Source organism: Glycine max, chromosome 6 (genome assembly GCF_000004515.6).
Source record: "Glycine max cultivar Williams 82 chromosome 6, Glycine_max_v4.0, whole genome shotgun sequence".
Lineage (NCBI taxonomy): Eukaryota > Viridiplantae > Streptophyta > Magnoliopsida > Fabales > Fabaceae > Glycine > Glycine max.
In genome coordinates this window covers 42,256,175-42,273,076 of record NC_038242.2, presented here as the reverse complement: position 1 = coordinate 42,273,076, position 16,902 = coordinate 42,256,175, and the positions used below count along the sequence as shown (strand labels likewise).

The 16,902-nt window shown below is 31.9% G+C and overlaps 1 long non-coding RNA gene across 1 annotated transcript; it reads left to right on the top strand.

Moving 5' to 3' along the window:
- Positions 1-2,711: 2,711 nt before the first annotated feature.
- Positions 2,712-7,334, top strand: LOC102666042 (uncharacterized). Its single transcript, XR_005891859.1, has 6 exons — positions 2,712-2,807; positions 2,975-3,145; positions 3,261-3,419; positions 5,311-5,439; positions 5,582-5,703; positions 6,928-7,334. It is a non-coding gene; the product is annotated as an uncharacterized lncRNA (long non-coding RNA).
- Positions 7,335-16,902: the final 9,568 nt, after the last annotated feature.

Here is a 16,902-nt window from a genome sequence, read left to right as displayed (position 1 = left end):
ATATGGGGAAAGAAAATCTTTAATTTTATTTTTCAATCCTTCCAAAACTAATAAATATTAAAAAAAAAATCGGAGCCCTAAGTTCATGACTGCACAGTGAGATGCATGCAAATTGACTATAGGTAGTCCAGATTCTTCTTCCGCCATTTGATTTAGGGATTTTGGAATGGACTGTTTTCTTGTCAAATCTGAATCCCAAAAAAGCCAAAGAAATAATAAGTTAATACACTCTTAATTTCTTCATAGTTTAAAATATAATAAAATAAAAGTGCTGCGATGATCATAAATGAAAGTATATTAATTGTCACTTATTAATTATAATTTAATTTGGAAGTAAGTGATAAATATTTTTCCATAAAATACAAATCACATTAATTTTTATGTTTTCATAATAACTTTATATTAAAGTGTAATAAAAATAATAAATTTTTAAAACACAATTGACCAAGTGTATTGCACACTATATGAATGCCATGGTGTCGAGGTAGAGTACGGAGGCGCGTGACAGAGTTCCAGCAGGCTAGCTAGGGTTTTAATTTTTTTCAGCGGAATTAAGATGGAATTTTACTAAAACCTGTCTTAAATTTTGTTAGCCATAACATTCTAATGCGGTTTTCAATAATCGTCTTAGAATGTGTGTTGTAAAAGGCATTTTTTCATTACAATAATTACAACTATGCCACAGGCTCATTTTCTAAGGCGGTTCACTCAGAACCATCGTAGAATAGGTGTCGTAGAAACTTATATTTCTAGTAGTGCTTCCACTCCCTTCTTTGAAATCAAGCTTCTCAAATGCTTCTAGAGTCACATTCATCGATTATTACAAATTAGAATGTTTCCATCCACTTCAATGTTCTCCCTCGTTACTTAGAGAAATTAATGATTTGGTCTTGATCTAATATAATGGTATAAGGTAGCCGACATATAATGCACAGGATCCAAATAGTAAAATTGTGTAATAAGATACTTTATCTATGTTTTAGTTTGGTTTCTTATGTTTAAAAAGTTTCACTTTAGTCTCTTGTTCTCTTTTCACTCTCATTTTTTATTTGATCCTCACAAACCTCACTTGGAGACATAGGTGTGAGGGTAACCTTTTTCCCTTTATGTACAAATGAAAATTTGTTTGTGACACCATTATGGACAACATCCTTACACTACTAAAAAAGCTTTTTTTTACGACATCATATTTACGACAGTCATACAAAAACGTCTTAGTATGTATAAGGATGGCAATTTCGTAAATATTTCAAACATTTCAAAGGCAGTTTCAGAAAACCGTCTTTGAATGCGGCCATTTTAATTTTTAACGCGCCCCTCGCATCCGTTCCTCTTCTTTCCGCAAATGTGGTGCTCGTTCCTTTTCTTTCCCAGCTGGCATCTGTTCCTCTCCCCACTCGCTAGCTATCTTCTGCTTCTCCTCTTCTCTCCTCTTCCCATTACATTTCTCCACCTTCTCCCTGGTACCACCACCGCCCCCCACTCCACATTCGTCCTCCGCCCCCATTCCCCTATCCTCCAGTAAAATTACAAAAAACCCTAACACCAAAAAAACCCAAACCCCTGTCGCAATGAAATCTCCACCCCCAAATAGCTCTTTGGAATAGAATCAAGGAACTTACCAAATCCATTATATGCTATTGGGGTTTTGGCATGTTTCCGGTGTGAAAGAAGGAAAAAGAAATGCGTATGCGATGGTGATGTACGTAGGTACGCCGAAGGACTACGAATTCTACATAGCCATACTCGTGCTTCTCAAATCGCTGGCTACGCTCGACGTTGAAATTGATCTTGCTGTGATTGCTTCCCTTGATGTTCCTCCTCGATGGATTCGAGCTCTGTAAGTCTCACTCCTTCACCATCATTTGCCACTTTATTTTTATGTACTTTTACTTTATTATTATTTGTAACCTGTATTTTTATTTGGTTTCGGATATCTGTTGCTTTATTATTCACCCTGGAATTTGGTTGATTTTATTATTTTTGAAAAATAAGGAAAGAGATTTATTTGTTAGCTTAATTGTTTTAATTGGCGAATATGTTTTTCTTTTCCCTTTTTTGCACAGAGTGAAGCTTTGTTCTTAGGGTAATGGATTCCCTTTTTTGTGATGCTAGTGGATGATTTGACTGATTAGTGTTTAGTGGAATGAAGAACCAGAACTAGTAGTAGGTAGAGGGAATCACTTTTGGTTTTGGATGTAAACTTAGAAATGTGCAGCACTGCACAGAATTGATATTTGATCGTGGGTCAAATTGTCAAAATGTGCAAAGAATACAAAGGCACAGGTGATATCATTCCATTTTACGTTTTTTAACGAAGCTGTTAGTTTCAATTCAATTATTTACATATATAATAAATATATTGATACTTGCTTTAGTTTCATGAATTAAAAGAATTTGATTTTGTAAATTTCATTTGAATTTGTTTTTGTACAAGCTCTCAACTTTTATTATATGAACGAGAAGTTTCTTTTTTCCTTTTTGAGTTTATTTGAACTTGTGGTGTTCTAATTGTATATATTTTTGTGCAGGTGTCAATCGGTACTACTACATGTGTTTGAATGACCTACTTGCACTTGGCGGTGGGGGTAATTTTGCTTTATGCTTAGAAGAATATTTGTTTGTATTTAATAATGCTGCTTAGTTTTGTTCCAGTACATTTAATTGTAATTGAAGTACACTAGTGGAATCTCTTCTTGAATACATCCTTTTTGGTTAAAAGATTATACAGGACAAGTGGGCCTTCTGACACATTTCGAAACAAATGTCTAACTCATAGTCTAGAGTTTGAGTTGAAGAATGTTGAGGTAATGTTCTTACTACTAATGTTTGTTTTCTAGCTTACAAAGTTAAAACAAATTATTTAGTGGCTTTCATCCCCTGCTGGTTGCAGCTCAATCCTATATATATATATTTTTTGCATTAGCTTTTGTGCACTAAACTTTGCTCTACATTCTGTCCGTTCTTTCCTCAGTCCCAATCCCTTGAAAATGATGGAGGACAATTCACATAAGTTTGCGGTGCCATCATTGAACTCGTAAGTTTTGACAAAGCTCTATAAGTTGGTGGTCACTGGTCAGAGATGCCATCTTTGCCTCTATTTTGTGCAAAAGTCTTAAAGTAAACGTCCTATATATTTTTCTCTGTAAGTTGATTCCTTATTATCAAATACTAAGATTATTATCCTCCAAGGGTTGGTCAAGTTCATATCTATTATTTTGTCTCTATAACTTTGCGGTTATTGCTTACCAAATACCAAGGTTATTATTCTGTGAGGGTGGATCAAGTTCATACCATGTCACGGTGCATATTGTCACATGTTTTGGCTTTTGCACTTGTTTCTGCGTTGAGTGTCTTCAGCTGCTTGGTTAACGTTGCACAAGCTCAATCTGCAAACACCACCACTGATCCTTCCGAAGGTGAGTGCTTTCTGGTTTTCTTTTTCTATGTTGACAAAGAATTTTAAATCTGAAATTGATGATTAATTTTATAGTTGGTCTAAAAGACTAAAACTTTAAGAAATTCATGAAGGTTTTTTGGAAATCAAAAGTAATTATACAGGTGAAATCAAAAGACTACTAGTTTTCTTGTTAATTTGTGGCATGTTGGGAAAGGTTTGAACTTTTGGGAATTTTCTCAGTTTCAATTTTCCAGGAGATTCAGAGAAATAGCTAACTCTTCATCATCAACATAGGAGAAAAAGGATAAAATATGTGGGAATTTTTTTACTTTTTTAGTTAAATGATAAAATACAATAATACACTTGAATTATATTTTGAAAAATAAAAGATTCAATAATTATTTTAGCCTATTGTGAATAAACTGACAGAGAAAAAGCAAATCATTGGTATAGTACAGATAAGTGTGTTTGTCCTGATTTCCAACAGTTTGTTCTGTTAGTCAATTTGCAGGTTTTGCTCTGTGACATGGTATCTTATCAGTAGCCAGTAGTAGTATTATAAAATTTGTCTGGTCATTTCATATGTTTGGCTACACAGTTTTTCTAAAAAAAAAAAAAAATTATTCAATTTTATACTTTTTTAAAACCTTACAATGCATAGGTTTATTTTATTCTTAACTTTTAATTGGTAGCTACCTTCCAAAGACCAACCAGAGTCCCTTGTTGGCATAATGTACATATTTTTCTAGAGAGGACACTTCCCGACTATGTTTCACTTCCAATATATAATATTTATTTTAAAAGAAATTATTAAATAGTTAAAAATAAATTTATATTAAAATATAAATTATTTATTATAAATTTAAAATATAATTTTTATATAGATATATATAAATACTTATTGCTATAAAGTTTATTATAATATAATTTATATATTCAAAACTACTTATTTCTTATAAATTTTAGTTATATAAAAGTTTTATTGTGTACGCTGCTTAGAATAAATACTAGCTGGGTGAGGAACGAGATGAGGGTCAACATGAGGAACATTTCCAAAGTATTTATACCCTTTTTTTATTATTTCCCTTACAACTTTTTGGTGAATGAATACATAATGGTAAACTTTATTATATTTATTCTTCATGTGATAATTATTTATGTAATTAATTTATTACAAAAATATAATAAATTATAAACTTGATAAGTTGATATACTGCTTGCAATATTATTTTAATTTTAAAAATTATTAAATGAAATATATTATTTGATGTTAAGATTATATGTTATTAATTTTTAATTATTTTCAAATTATTAAGTACCTATGGATATTAATAACAAAGTTGAAATAAATAATTTCTGTAACAAATAAAAATCAGTACTTTGGTTTATTTATTCCTCTGTGCAAACACTCCAATGACCTTCTATGCTTTGACATACTCTGGTTTATTTCTTTCTTTTTTTCCTAAACTATTTTTCTCTCTTTTTCTTCGATAGTTAGCAGCCATCACCACCCATTTTATTCTCCATCAGACCTTTTGGGTAGGTACTTCAACATATCATATGGTGTCTTTTATTGAAAGTTGCTTTAGAAGGGTCACTAGAAAAATGAGAATATATATATTTTATAACTAATTAGTTTTCCAATTGCCCCTGAGATTAGTTTGTGCAGTTAAAAGAGCAAGTGATTTTCTGCTTATTTATTTCCAACTTTAATCATACTCTCTTGCCTTCAAGAAGAAACAGTTCATCTTTTATATATAATGTGTGAAAATTGTTTTAGATTGTGCACTTTTCCTTAACTATATGTCTCTTGAATTACGATGTCAATCACTATTTTAGGTTTTGATCTTAATGAAGCCATTTTGATGTTAGGATTACATGATATAAGCCCCCGAATTTTTAATTGGCAGGAATTAAGGCATCAAGTGAATTTAATAAGGAATGTTGCTGATAAAGTGTTGTCTGAGATGGGTTCTTCTTTAAGCTATAAGGTTCGAACTATGATTGAAGTTCCAAGGGATGCACTAGTTGCAGATGAGGTAGCATTTGTATCCTAATGTCTTGAAGATTCACTCTTAAACTCTAACAAAATATTTAAGAATATCACAAAGAAAAACAGTCTTCTTTTCTCATTTCGCTCTTGTTATTTATTCTTTTTAATTTGATATTCGGTTAATCTAGATTGCAAAGGAAGCAGAGTTCTTTTCGTTTGGAACCAATGACCTTTGTCAGCAGAATCTTGGGGTTTAATTTGACTGTGACCTTTGTCAGCAGAATCTTGCTACCAATACTTGGAAATGCAGGTGAACATGCAGGAGCAATCACATTGTTGCAATACCTTACAGGAATTACATAATAAACATATATTGTTTGTTTCTCAGGATACAGTGTTGGTTGCAATGTTCATGGGTTTGAATCATTCATTTAAATACTAACTTAGACAGAACTCAATTTTCACAGCTACCATTAAATAAATGGGAATTATTTTGTATATAATTTTCAAATAATTATTATAAAATTAAACTATTTTTAAATATATGATAATTTATTATTAAACACAATATATTAATTATCAGTTTTCGAATTAGATTTACTATTTTTACTGGGTTTAGCAATTTAATACATATTCACCTATTTTATGGCCCTTGAATTGCTCTTTTTTTATACAATTATGATTTTTATTATTTGATTTGAGATAACGAGGGTTTTAAAAAATCGTTTATCATTTTGTTTTCTTTTAAGAAGTTCATTTAAAAATTAATAACGAACACTATTGTTGAAAATTAAGATAAAAATCAATTAAAAACATTAAGTATTTCAATTATTATGCACAAGGGTGTTTTTTTTTTGCTCCTTTAGAAAAGCCTTTGGTATTTTTGGTTGCTTTTGCTTTGTTCAAAGTTCAGGGTCAAGAAATATTTGAATTAAATGAGTGACTTTTTAACAAAATTTATGAGAGTTTGAATTTTCTATTTTAAGCATTTTTCAAAATTTTCTTACCAAAGTATGTTTTGAGGTTGTAATAATATGGAAAAACATTTTTCTATTTTTGTATTTATTTGATTGTCTTTTTTTTAGTCCTTTTTGTTAAGAATCAAATTTCTGGTTTCAGTACTAGAAAGTTGAAAACTTGATAACTGAGCAAGTACCCATTTTTCAGAGATGGAAACAAAAGGGAGAAAAATTAACTTTGTTAGAAGATAATTGCATTTCTTCCTCGTATGATTTTCTACTCAAACCCTAGAGTGTTGTGATTAGTGATTTTTGCAATTTAGTGCAAAGTTAAAAGTTTTAAATGGATCAGCTAATTCAGCTAAACAACTTAAAAAATCCAAAGTTTGTGTCTTTGTTTTCTTTCTTCCTAGTATCTGGGAATCCTTTGATGAGTTTTCATTTTGGTTTCCTTGCATGTTTAAGAAGATTCAAATTTTTGGTTTTGCTAAAATACTCAAATTTTTGTTATGGCATGTTTTCTAATGAATCATTTTGCTTTCTGAGTACATTGTTTGTTGATCTCTGGCTTGTAGATGTTGGTTTTATTGTGTGGACTTAGGAGTGAGTAGTTTGATATATGTGCATGGAAGGAAGAGAAGGCTTCAGTTCTAGGGTTACAGTGATAGGGGTAGAAGCTCCATCAGCCTATCATATGGCACCAAGGAGTGAAGCTCCATGTCAGGTTCCTCCTGTTCCTGAAGCAATAGCTGGAGCTATTGGTGTCTCACCTGTGAGTGTGGGATTGGATGAAACAACAGCTAAGAAGAAATCTGATTCTATTTTAGCAAGGGAGTGTTGAATTGTGGTCTGCAACCACAATTTGTGGTCGCAATACCACATCAGCTGCACTTTGTCTGCCATTTTTCCTCTCTCACAATTTTAAGAGGTTATGAATAAGAGGTATGACTATATTTTGCAAAAATGGACTTTCTGTGATATGTTGGACACCAATTTTTTCTTTGATATGTTGAAAATTTTACTCCTCTTCAAGCCATTGCATGTGATTTGCTTGCTAGTACACACTGCAGCTGTATGGTTGCATCCTCTCATTTTTCCTTCTTTATATCTCTTTCATATTTTGTTGATATTTTTGTGATGGGCATCTAAAGTACTGCCCTATATAACATTTTTACCTTTGGTTTCAGTTACAAGTTATATATATATATATATATTATAATGGTTTGATCATTAAATTAAATTTCATCGAAAATACTACACAAAGACATGATGTAGAAGAACCACCATTCTACATCTATTATCAGAACAACCGATGTAGAAGAATCGTCATTCTACATCGGTTTTCAGAATAACCGATGTAGAATGGTATAGTATACTACTACGGGTTTGACAACATGTGATGTAGAAAGGAAAACATTTTACATCGGTTATAGACACAATCGATGTAGAATGGTTAACAAAAATCGACATTCTACATCGGTTCATCGCTAATAATCGATGTAGAATGTCTTACTTTCTACATTGGTTTTTGCTAATAACCGATGTAAATGTTCACTATTCTACATCGGTCAGATAATCAATGTTGAACGACGCGAGACTTTCAACATTGTCTGTTACGATGACGCGTCATAACCGATGTAGAATGGGTCACATAACCGATGTAAAAAGGCTGTTTACTAGTAGTGTTATCATACTGAAAACGCCTTCCACGTAAGAGATTGCTAGGCTCCATAGGGATCACATCAAACAGTATCTCATCAGCATATTTTCCAATGGAAAAGCATATCAAAACTCGTATATCTACAACTAGCTCCCCATTCTCACTCAACCATTGTAGTTTGTAGGGCCTAGGGTGAGGGGAAGTTTTCAAAGCAAGCTTTTCTATGAATCTTTGGCTAGCTACATAAGTGCAATTTCCCCCATCAATAATCAAAGAGCATATTTTCCCCATGACCATGCACCTAGTATGAAAAATGTTCTCCCTTTGTGTTTCATCTCAATCCTTACACACACTTCCCAGTAACCTCCTAACCGTCAAAAGATCACCTTTCAAGGGTTGTACATCACATTGACTTTCACACTCAGTAGAAGAACTAGAAGAGCCGAAAAAAGATGCACTAGTAATAACCACATACCCAACACAACCATTGTCCTTTTGTTAGGACATTCGGAAACAATATGACCCTTTCCCAAACACTTAAAACATTTAATGGAACTCGCTTTTGAAGAAGTGGGAGTAGGGTTAGAATTATTTTTACCAAGGGAAGCACCTTTTCATGAGATTTAAATGAAGATCCTCTATCCTTCTTGTATATTTGTTTCCTCTTTACTTGTTGTTCCACCTTGATAGCTTGATGAATGAGATCCTCCAAAGAGGCATAGTGGTGCAACTCTACAATGTCTTGGATCTTCCTACTGAGACCATGCAAAAACCTTGCCATGGTGGCCTCTTGAGACTTCTCAATTTGATCCCTAATCAAGAAAATTTCCATCTCTTTGAAATATTCATCTGCACTCCTATTTTAAAATAAGTGTCTCTTATATGAGCGTTTTCATACAAAATAGATAGAATTTATTTTTATAAATGAATAGATTTGTTACAAGAAAATGACAAAATCTTATTATTAGAGATGTATGCGGAAAAATATTTTACACCAACTATGTACATTTTATACAGTAGAATGTTTTTTAAGATATTATAAACATGTTTTAATACATAACACAAAATATTTATATCCCATTCAATATTTTTGTGATGCTCTTTAATAATTTATATGCTAATGATAGCTCGTACCCACTATGGCGTTATAAATCAATTGGATTTTTTTTTCACTTTTGTAGTTTGATATATGGTCAAATTATATTTGTTGAATACAATTCTCTTTGCTGTCAATGCTACTGTTGAATGTTCAAGAATATGAAATCATAATATGGTTCAAGAATATCAAATTGTACATACACCTTGATTTCTCTTTATCATTCTTTCATATGATACCATTAATCACCTCAGTCATTTATCTGTCCATCTCTGAGTGCATGGATGACCATCCAACATAAAGATGTTCATAACAAATGGTCTTGACTCTAAGTTATAGGTATGTTGATGTTGTTAATTACTTGGAAAAAGAACGTTGTTGCAATAATCAATTATCCTAGCTAACTAAAGCTGGATTGTCTCTAGTTGAAGGTATTTGTGATTTTTAGTAAAATATCAATTATCACTCATCCTTTTTGTCTCTCTAGCTCTTATTGACACATCGTGAGTCCCCAGTATCTTTTTCCAGCATATAATGTGTTTTGCAAGACTAAGTACCAACTACGTTCACAAGAAAATACTAATCATGCATGAACTTGAATATCATATAGCTTGAGTTGGGATTGAGCAACTTACTTTTGATAAGGCCAAAGAGAACAAGTCCAACATTTGTTGTTTAAAGCATCATGGTACTTCTTAATGTCTGGTCTACTCTTGAGATGGAACCTGTGCTCCTTCCCGCATCTCGTGCAACGCAGGAACTCATCCCTGTGAAAGTTTTGTTACCTCATTGCAGAGTCTTTCCGGTTAGCCACATTTGCCTGGTGTGTGTAATACTTTATCAGAGGTGTCTTCCAGAGTGGAATTTTGTCTTCGTCTTCACAATGAACCCAGATGTTTCTCTTCCACCTTCCACTCCCATCCCTTAAAGCATGTTTCTCAAAGGCTTCTAGAGTGACATTCACTGATTATTACAAACAAACATGTTTCCACCAACTTCAGTGTTCTCCCTCGTTTCCACCAACAAATAATGCATAGGATCGAAATTATATTTATAATAATAATTTATATTGCTAATAAAATAAAATGAAAAGAAATAGTGATTCTGTCTCACAGATATTTTTTTTAATAAAATTAAATCTATATATCTGCTATTTATTTGTTTTTTCCAAATTACAAAATAAAACTATTATTTCATCTATTTTAAATAACAAAAATAAGGCTCTAAAAAAGATCAACAGATTCTGCAGTTCCTATTCCATTATTTTTTTTATTGTACAATTATAACAAAACAAAACAAAATACTTGCTTGAAACATTAGAGATCAATTATAGTATCGCAAAATAAAAAAATAATTGAGCTCAATATAGTCCATATTTTTTGTTTGTAGCGCCACAAAGAACCTCAATATAATTTTTAGCCTCCCAACATAATCTCCATATTTTTTGTTTGTAGCGCCACAAAGAACCTCAATATAGTCCTCACCTCTCTTAAAATCTAGGATCATTTTGAGCTCTTCTTCATCAAATAATATTTTACCATCATCTCCAACCCTAAATTGCTTTCTTTGTTTTGATGGCCCTGTTTATTTGATCATGAACATATTTCCAAGCCAAGAATTATTTATAACCATTTTTTTTAAATAAAAGCGGACACATTAAAAGAAATCAAATCTGAATCCCAAAATAGCCAAAGAAATAATAATTAAACACACTCTTAATTTCTTCATAGTTGAAAATATAATAAAAGAAAAGTGATGTGATGATTTCAAAGAAAATCACTCTAAATGTGAAATTAATTTAATCATTGTGGAGAAAAACTTTTGAAAACTACAAATTATGACAGAAAAATCTTTGAAGAAATAATGTAGTCACTAAATATTTTCAGAAAGTAACATGTGATAAAACATGTAACCTTTATTTATTTATACCCGATACGTAAGTTGGATTTATCTCCATTTTTCTCTTTGAGTTACCATATGAAAACATAAAACACTTAAGGAAAATAATTGATTTTGGAAAAATCACACTAACCTTGAGTAATATTGTCGTCTTTTGTCTTTTTGTCATTTTCTTGACTTCTCTTCTGTTTAGATGGATCACTTGTAGTCATATGGAGAAAGAAAATCCTTAATTTTATTTTTCAATCCTTCCAAAACTACTGAATATAAAAAAAAAAAAATTGGAGCCCTAAGTTCATGACTGCACAATGACATGCATTCAAATTGACAATAGGTAGTCCAGATTCTTCTTCGACCATTTGATTTAGGGATGGAATGTTTTCTTCTCAAATCTGAATCCCCAAAAAGCCAAAGAAATAATAAGTAAATACACTCTTAATTTCTTCATACTTTAAATTATAATAAAATAAATGTTCTGTAATGATCATAAAAGAAAGTATATTAATTGTCACTTATTAAATGAAATTTGGAAGTGATAAATATTTTCCATAAAATACAAATCACATTATTTTATACGTTTTCATAATAAATTTATATTAAAGTGTAATAAAAGATCATAAATGTTTAAAACACAATTGACCAAGTGTATTGCACACTATTTGAGCGCCATCATAGCTACATATAATGAGATGTTGATCATAATAAATATTAAAATATTTGAGAATGTATTTTGGTAAAATAAAATTAGGTGACGATCAAATATTTCTCTTAAAACTAGATGCTGAAAATAAAAAACTAGAAGTTATGTGTTCATTATGATAAAGGATTTGTCTCTTCATGACTAACTGTCTTCTTTTAAGAGATAATTTAAATAATTTTTATTTAATTTAATAATACTCATTAATCATATAAATGCTTAACTTCAACAAAAAAAAAAGTCACATAACTCTTGTAATATTCAAGCATCTCTTAATTGCATCATTAATTAATACTTTTATTTTTATGCATAAATTTAGTTCCTTTTAATAATCAAATTAATTGATATTAAAAATGTATGTCAATCAATTGATATATTACCTGAAATCTCTAGTGACCAAGCATCCCTTAATTGTCTATCTATACGCACGTTGATTGATTTACAAAATAAATTATGGAGGGGTCATGTGATTGACCAACACTGCATGAGGGTTTTTGTACTTAAAAGGAAAAGTTGAATGCGCAAAATTAAATAGAACTAAAATAGAAAATTGTATTTAATAAGACCACATTTCTTTAATCCTATAAATTTATAGTTTTCAGTATGAAATGTAATATGAAATTACTTTATCTTTATCATTATCTTTAGATATACAAAAGAAAGTATATGTGGGTAGTTGCGGAAATATATTTTGTAGCTTTTGATGAGGAATTGAATGGAAAAAAATTCAATATGCACCACTATGCCTTTTTGGAGGATCTCATTCATCAAGCTATCAAGGTGGAACAACAATTAAAGAGGAAGCAAACATACAAGAAAGAAAGAGCATCTTCATTTAAATCTCATGAAAAAGGTGCTGTATTGGGAAAAGAGGATCTTCAAAAGCTTGTTCCATTATATGTTAAGCGTTTGGGAAAAGGGTCATATTGTCTCCCAATGTCCTAACAAAAGGACAATGGCTGTGTTGGGTAATGGGGTTATTACTAGTGCATGTTTTTCTGGCTATGCAAGTTCTTCTACTGAGAGTGAAAGTCAATGTGATGTACATCCCTTGAAAGGTGATCTTTTGATGGTTAGGAGGTTAATGGGGAGTGTTTGTAAGGATTAAGATGAAACACAAAGGCAGAACATTTTTCATACTAGGTGCATGATCATGGGGAATATATGATCTTTGATTATTCATGGGGGAAATAGAACTTATGTAGCAAACCAAAGATTGATAGAAAAGCTTGCTTTGAAAACTTCCCTTCACCCTAGGCCTTAGAAACTACAATGGTTGAGTGAGAATGGGGAGCTAGTTGTAGATATACAAGTTTTGCTATGCTTTTTCATTGGAAAATATGTTGATGAGATACTGTTTGATGTAGTCCCTATGGAGCCTAGCAATCTCTTACGTGGAAGGCCTTGGCAGTATGATAAGGATGTTGTTCATAATGGTGTCACAAACAAATTTGCATTTGTACATAAAAGGAAAAAGGTTACCCTCACACCTATGTCTCCAAGTGAGGTTTGAAAGGATCAAATAAAAAATGAGAGTGAAAAGAGAACAAGAGACTAAAGTGAAACTTTTTAACATAAGAAACCAAACTAAAACATAGATAAAGTATCTTATTACACAATTTGACTATTATTACTATTTGGATCCTATGCGTTATATGTCGGCTACCTTATACCATTATATTAGACCAAGACCAAATCATTAATTTCTCAAAGTAACGAGGGAGAACACTGAAGTTGATGGAATCATTTTAATTTGTAATAATCATTGAATGTGACTCTAGAAGCGTTTGAGAAGGCTTGATTTCAAAGAAGGGAGTGGAAGCACTACTAGAAATATAAGTTTCTACGACACGATGGTTCTAAGTGGACCGCCTTAGAAAATGAGTGGGTGACATTTTTGTAATTATTGTAATGAAAAATGCCTTTTACAACACACATTCTAAGACGGTTATTGTAAATTGCCTTAGAATGTTATGTCTAATAAAATTTAAGACGGGTTTTAATAAAAAACCATCTTAATTCCGCCGAAAAAAATTTAAACCCTGGCTAGCCTCCGTACTCTACCTCGACATCAAGAGAGAGGAAGAAAGATGATAAGAAGAAGAAGAAAAGAAAACCCACTCACACACACTCTCTGCACTTGCACATGCACCATTCTCACTAATCACTAGGGTTTATTCATCCATCGATGGAGCTAACTATTTTCTCTCTCTTCTTCTTCTTCTTCACATTCCACCTTCCCTCCTGCTTCTTAGGTACCTTGTTGATTTCATTCTTTGATTCGCGATTTCTTCACAATTTAAACTATTATTTTTATTTTGTTTTCTGAGATCTAACTCTATTGTCTTTCCTTACATTTCATGGAGAGTGAAGGGTTGTTAGTTGAGTTGTGATGGATGAAGAATGAAAAAGAAAAGTGAAGTTTAGAGATGGAAGAAGAAAAAGCAGTGGCGTACTACGACGAGCTGACCCGTAAGGGCGAGAGAGCTGCGAGGGTCAAGCGAGGTCTCGGCTTTTCCTCTTCAGCACCAAACGACGATGTTGCAAAACCCTCCTCCTCCTACCTCTCCAAATTCGTCAAAGCCTCCTCTGGGTCGAAGAAGGAAGCGCAACTCCAATCCTTCCACGACAGGCTCAAGGAAAAGCCTTCTTTCGAGTCTAGGGTTTTGAGCAGGGATAGGGACAGCAATAGAAGTAGAAGACGAAGCAGGAGCAGAGAAAAACGTAGGAAAAGGAGCAGAAGCGGTGATAGATACAGGGAATCATGAAGACGAAGCAGGAGTAGAGAGAGACATAAGGATAGTAAAAGAGGGAGACGGAAAATTGGGTTATTTTCCTTAATTGTTATTCTCCTTCACTGTGCTCTTTGTTTTCCCGTAGCAGATACTTTCTTTTGGTGCTGCAAATCTAGGACCAAAGGAAAATTGGGATATTCAGTTATTTTCCTTAATTGTTATTTGTAAGTTCTTGCACGGAGTATCAGGTTTTTAGGGAAGGGCATTTCAGAGTTTAAGTTTATTGGCTTTGGGTTCTCTCCTGTGGCCATAGGAAGCAGGTAGTCCGAACTGATATTAGAATGACTATGGATGTGGTTGTTTTTTGGGGTGGGGGCCGGGGGAATCCACTTATTTATGCAAGTGGAATAATCTTGTTTTTGGAGGTGGTGGGTAAATTTGATGTGGAGATTATGTGTCATTGTTTTTGTTTCTGCAGAAATCATATGAAACCAAACAATATAAAAAGGGTCTCAAAGCAGCTGATGTAATTTTGAAAAAATTTCCAGACCGTGGAGGTATACTTTATTATTTTGGTGATTATTTTCTAAGTTTTTCCTTATGGCCAGGGGTCATCTTATTTCCCTTCTTAATTGTTTAAGTAAGTCATGCAAGAAATGCAATGTTAGCCCCTCTCCCCTTCCCCATTTTCTATCTATTATTTCTTATTTGCAACATATTTTATTTCTTTGGTCATAATTTTTATTTATGTGTCCATTCCTGTTTCTGGATGATAGAAACTTTATCAATAAAGGGTTTGACATTAAATTGGATGGACCGTAAGTCTGAAGCATACGAACTAGTTTATCAATCTTACAATAGTTGTCTGTCAGATGATCCAGCTTTGATTTTTGTTCTGGTACAGAATGACCTTAAAAGTCATGTTTGCTGGCATGTTTATGGTCTCCTTTATCGGTCAGACAGAGAATACCAGGAGGTGATCAAGTGCTATCGAAATGCACTGAGAATTGATCCCGACAATATTGAAATTCTTTGTGACCTATCACACCTACAGGTAGCATCTTAAATGCATTTGCCTTTAGTTGCTTCACTATAATCAATAAATTTAACTTGGATGTTAGTCTTTGATTATGCTGGCATGTACTTAAGTTTGAAAATCATAATGTTAGTTTGTTTACCAAGTGGAGGTGTTTTTTTTGTCTTCTATCTTCTATTATACTGAAAATGATAACAGGATGTGCTTAAACTAGAATTATTTATCACATTAGAACTTGGGCTGGATTAATGGGAAAGGTGAATGAAAATCTCCTTCTGGTCTCCTTCCGTTCTGAATTTTGAAGTACACAAAGAAAGGCCATATCATGGGAGGAATTTCACCTTAGGACCTTAGAGGAAAACTCATTATAATCCTTATAAGTAAGAGTGGATAACATAATCTCGTAAAAAAAGTGTGGATAACATAATGTGAAAGGTTGAGTGTATAATGTAAATTAAATTAATTTTTTACACTCGCAATTTCTGTTCCGTAACATTAGCAAGTATAACTATTTTGATATTATTTGTACAAGTTGAGTATCTACTGTAATATTTAATTAACTACTTTGATGAATGATAATTGGTACTATTGAGTTTTATCGCTTTTTAAATGTATAGGTAAAAAAAACACTGCAGAAACTTAACATATTTAAGTTGTGACCTGTTGCAAGCAGCCTTAAACAGTGCACGCTAAACTTTGTCATGGTAGTAGAGATTATTTTTACGAGTTAAATTTATACATACATGGTCATATGTGAGTATATAGAGTGAATTGAAGGACTTTTATATGAGAAAGTAAGATAATCATGATTAATTAAGTATCGGATCAAATCATGCAATATTATGATTAAAGATAATGTGACATAACTTTTTAAGAGATTATATAAGCATAATTATCCACGTACATGATTGTATAATCTAAATTTACTTCTCTTATCTTCTTATTACAAATACTATTCTCACTTTATGTATCCCCTTGTGTGTAAAATATTTTTACACAAATATATATAAGATATTTCAAATATATATATATATATATATAGATATGTGTGTGTGTGTGTGACAAATATATATAAGAAATTTCAAATATATGTGTGTGTGTGTAAGGATAAATTTGTTTAAACTTTAAAAAAATAATTTTAAAATAAGCGTCTCTTATATGAGTGTTTTCATACAAAATAGATAGAATTTATTTTTTAAAATATAAAGAGTGTACACAAATATACTAAAAAATAAAAAATAATTACTTATTTTATTAGAATGAGCGTTGATTTCAACAAATACTTTTAAAGAAACTACTCATATATTATATTTATAAATGAATAGATTTGTTACGAGAAAACAACAAAATTTTATTATTAGAGATGTAAGCGGAAAAATATTTTACACCAACTATGTACATTTTATACAGTTGAATGTTTTTTAATA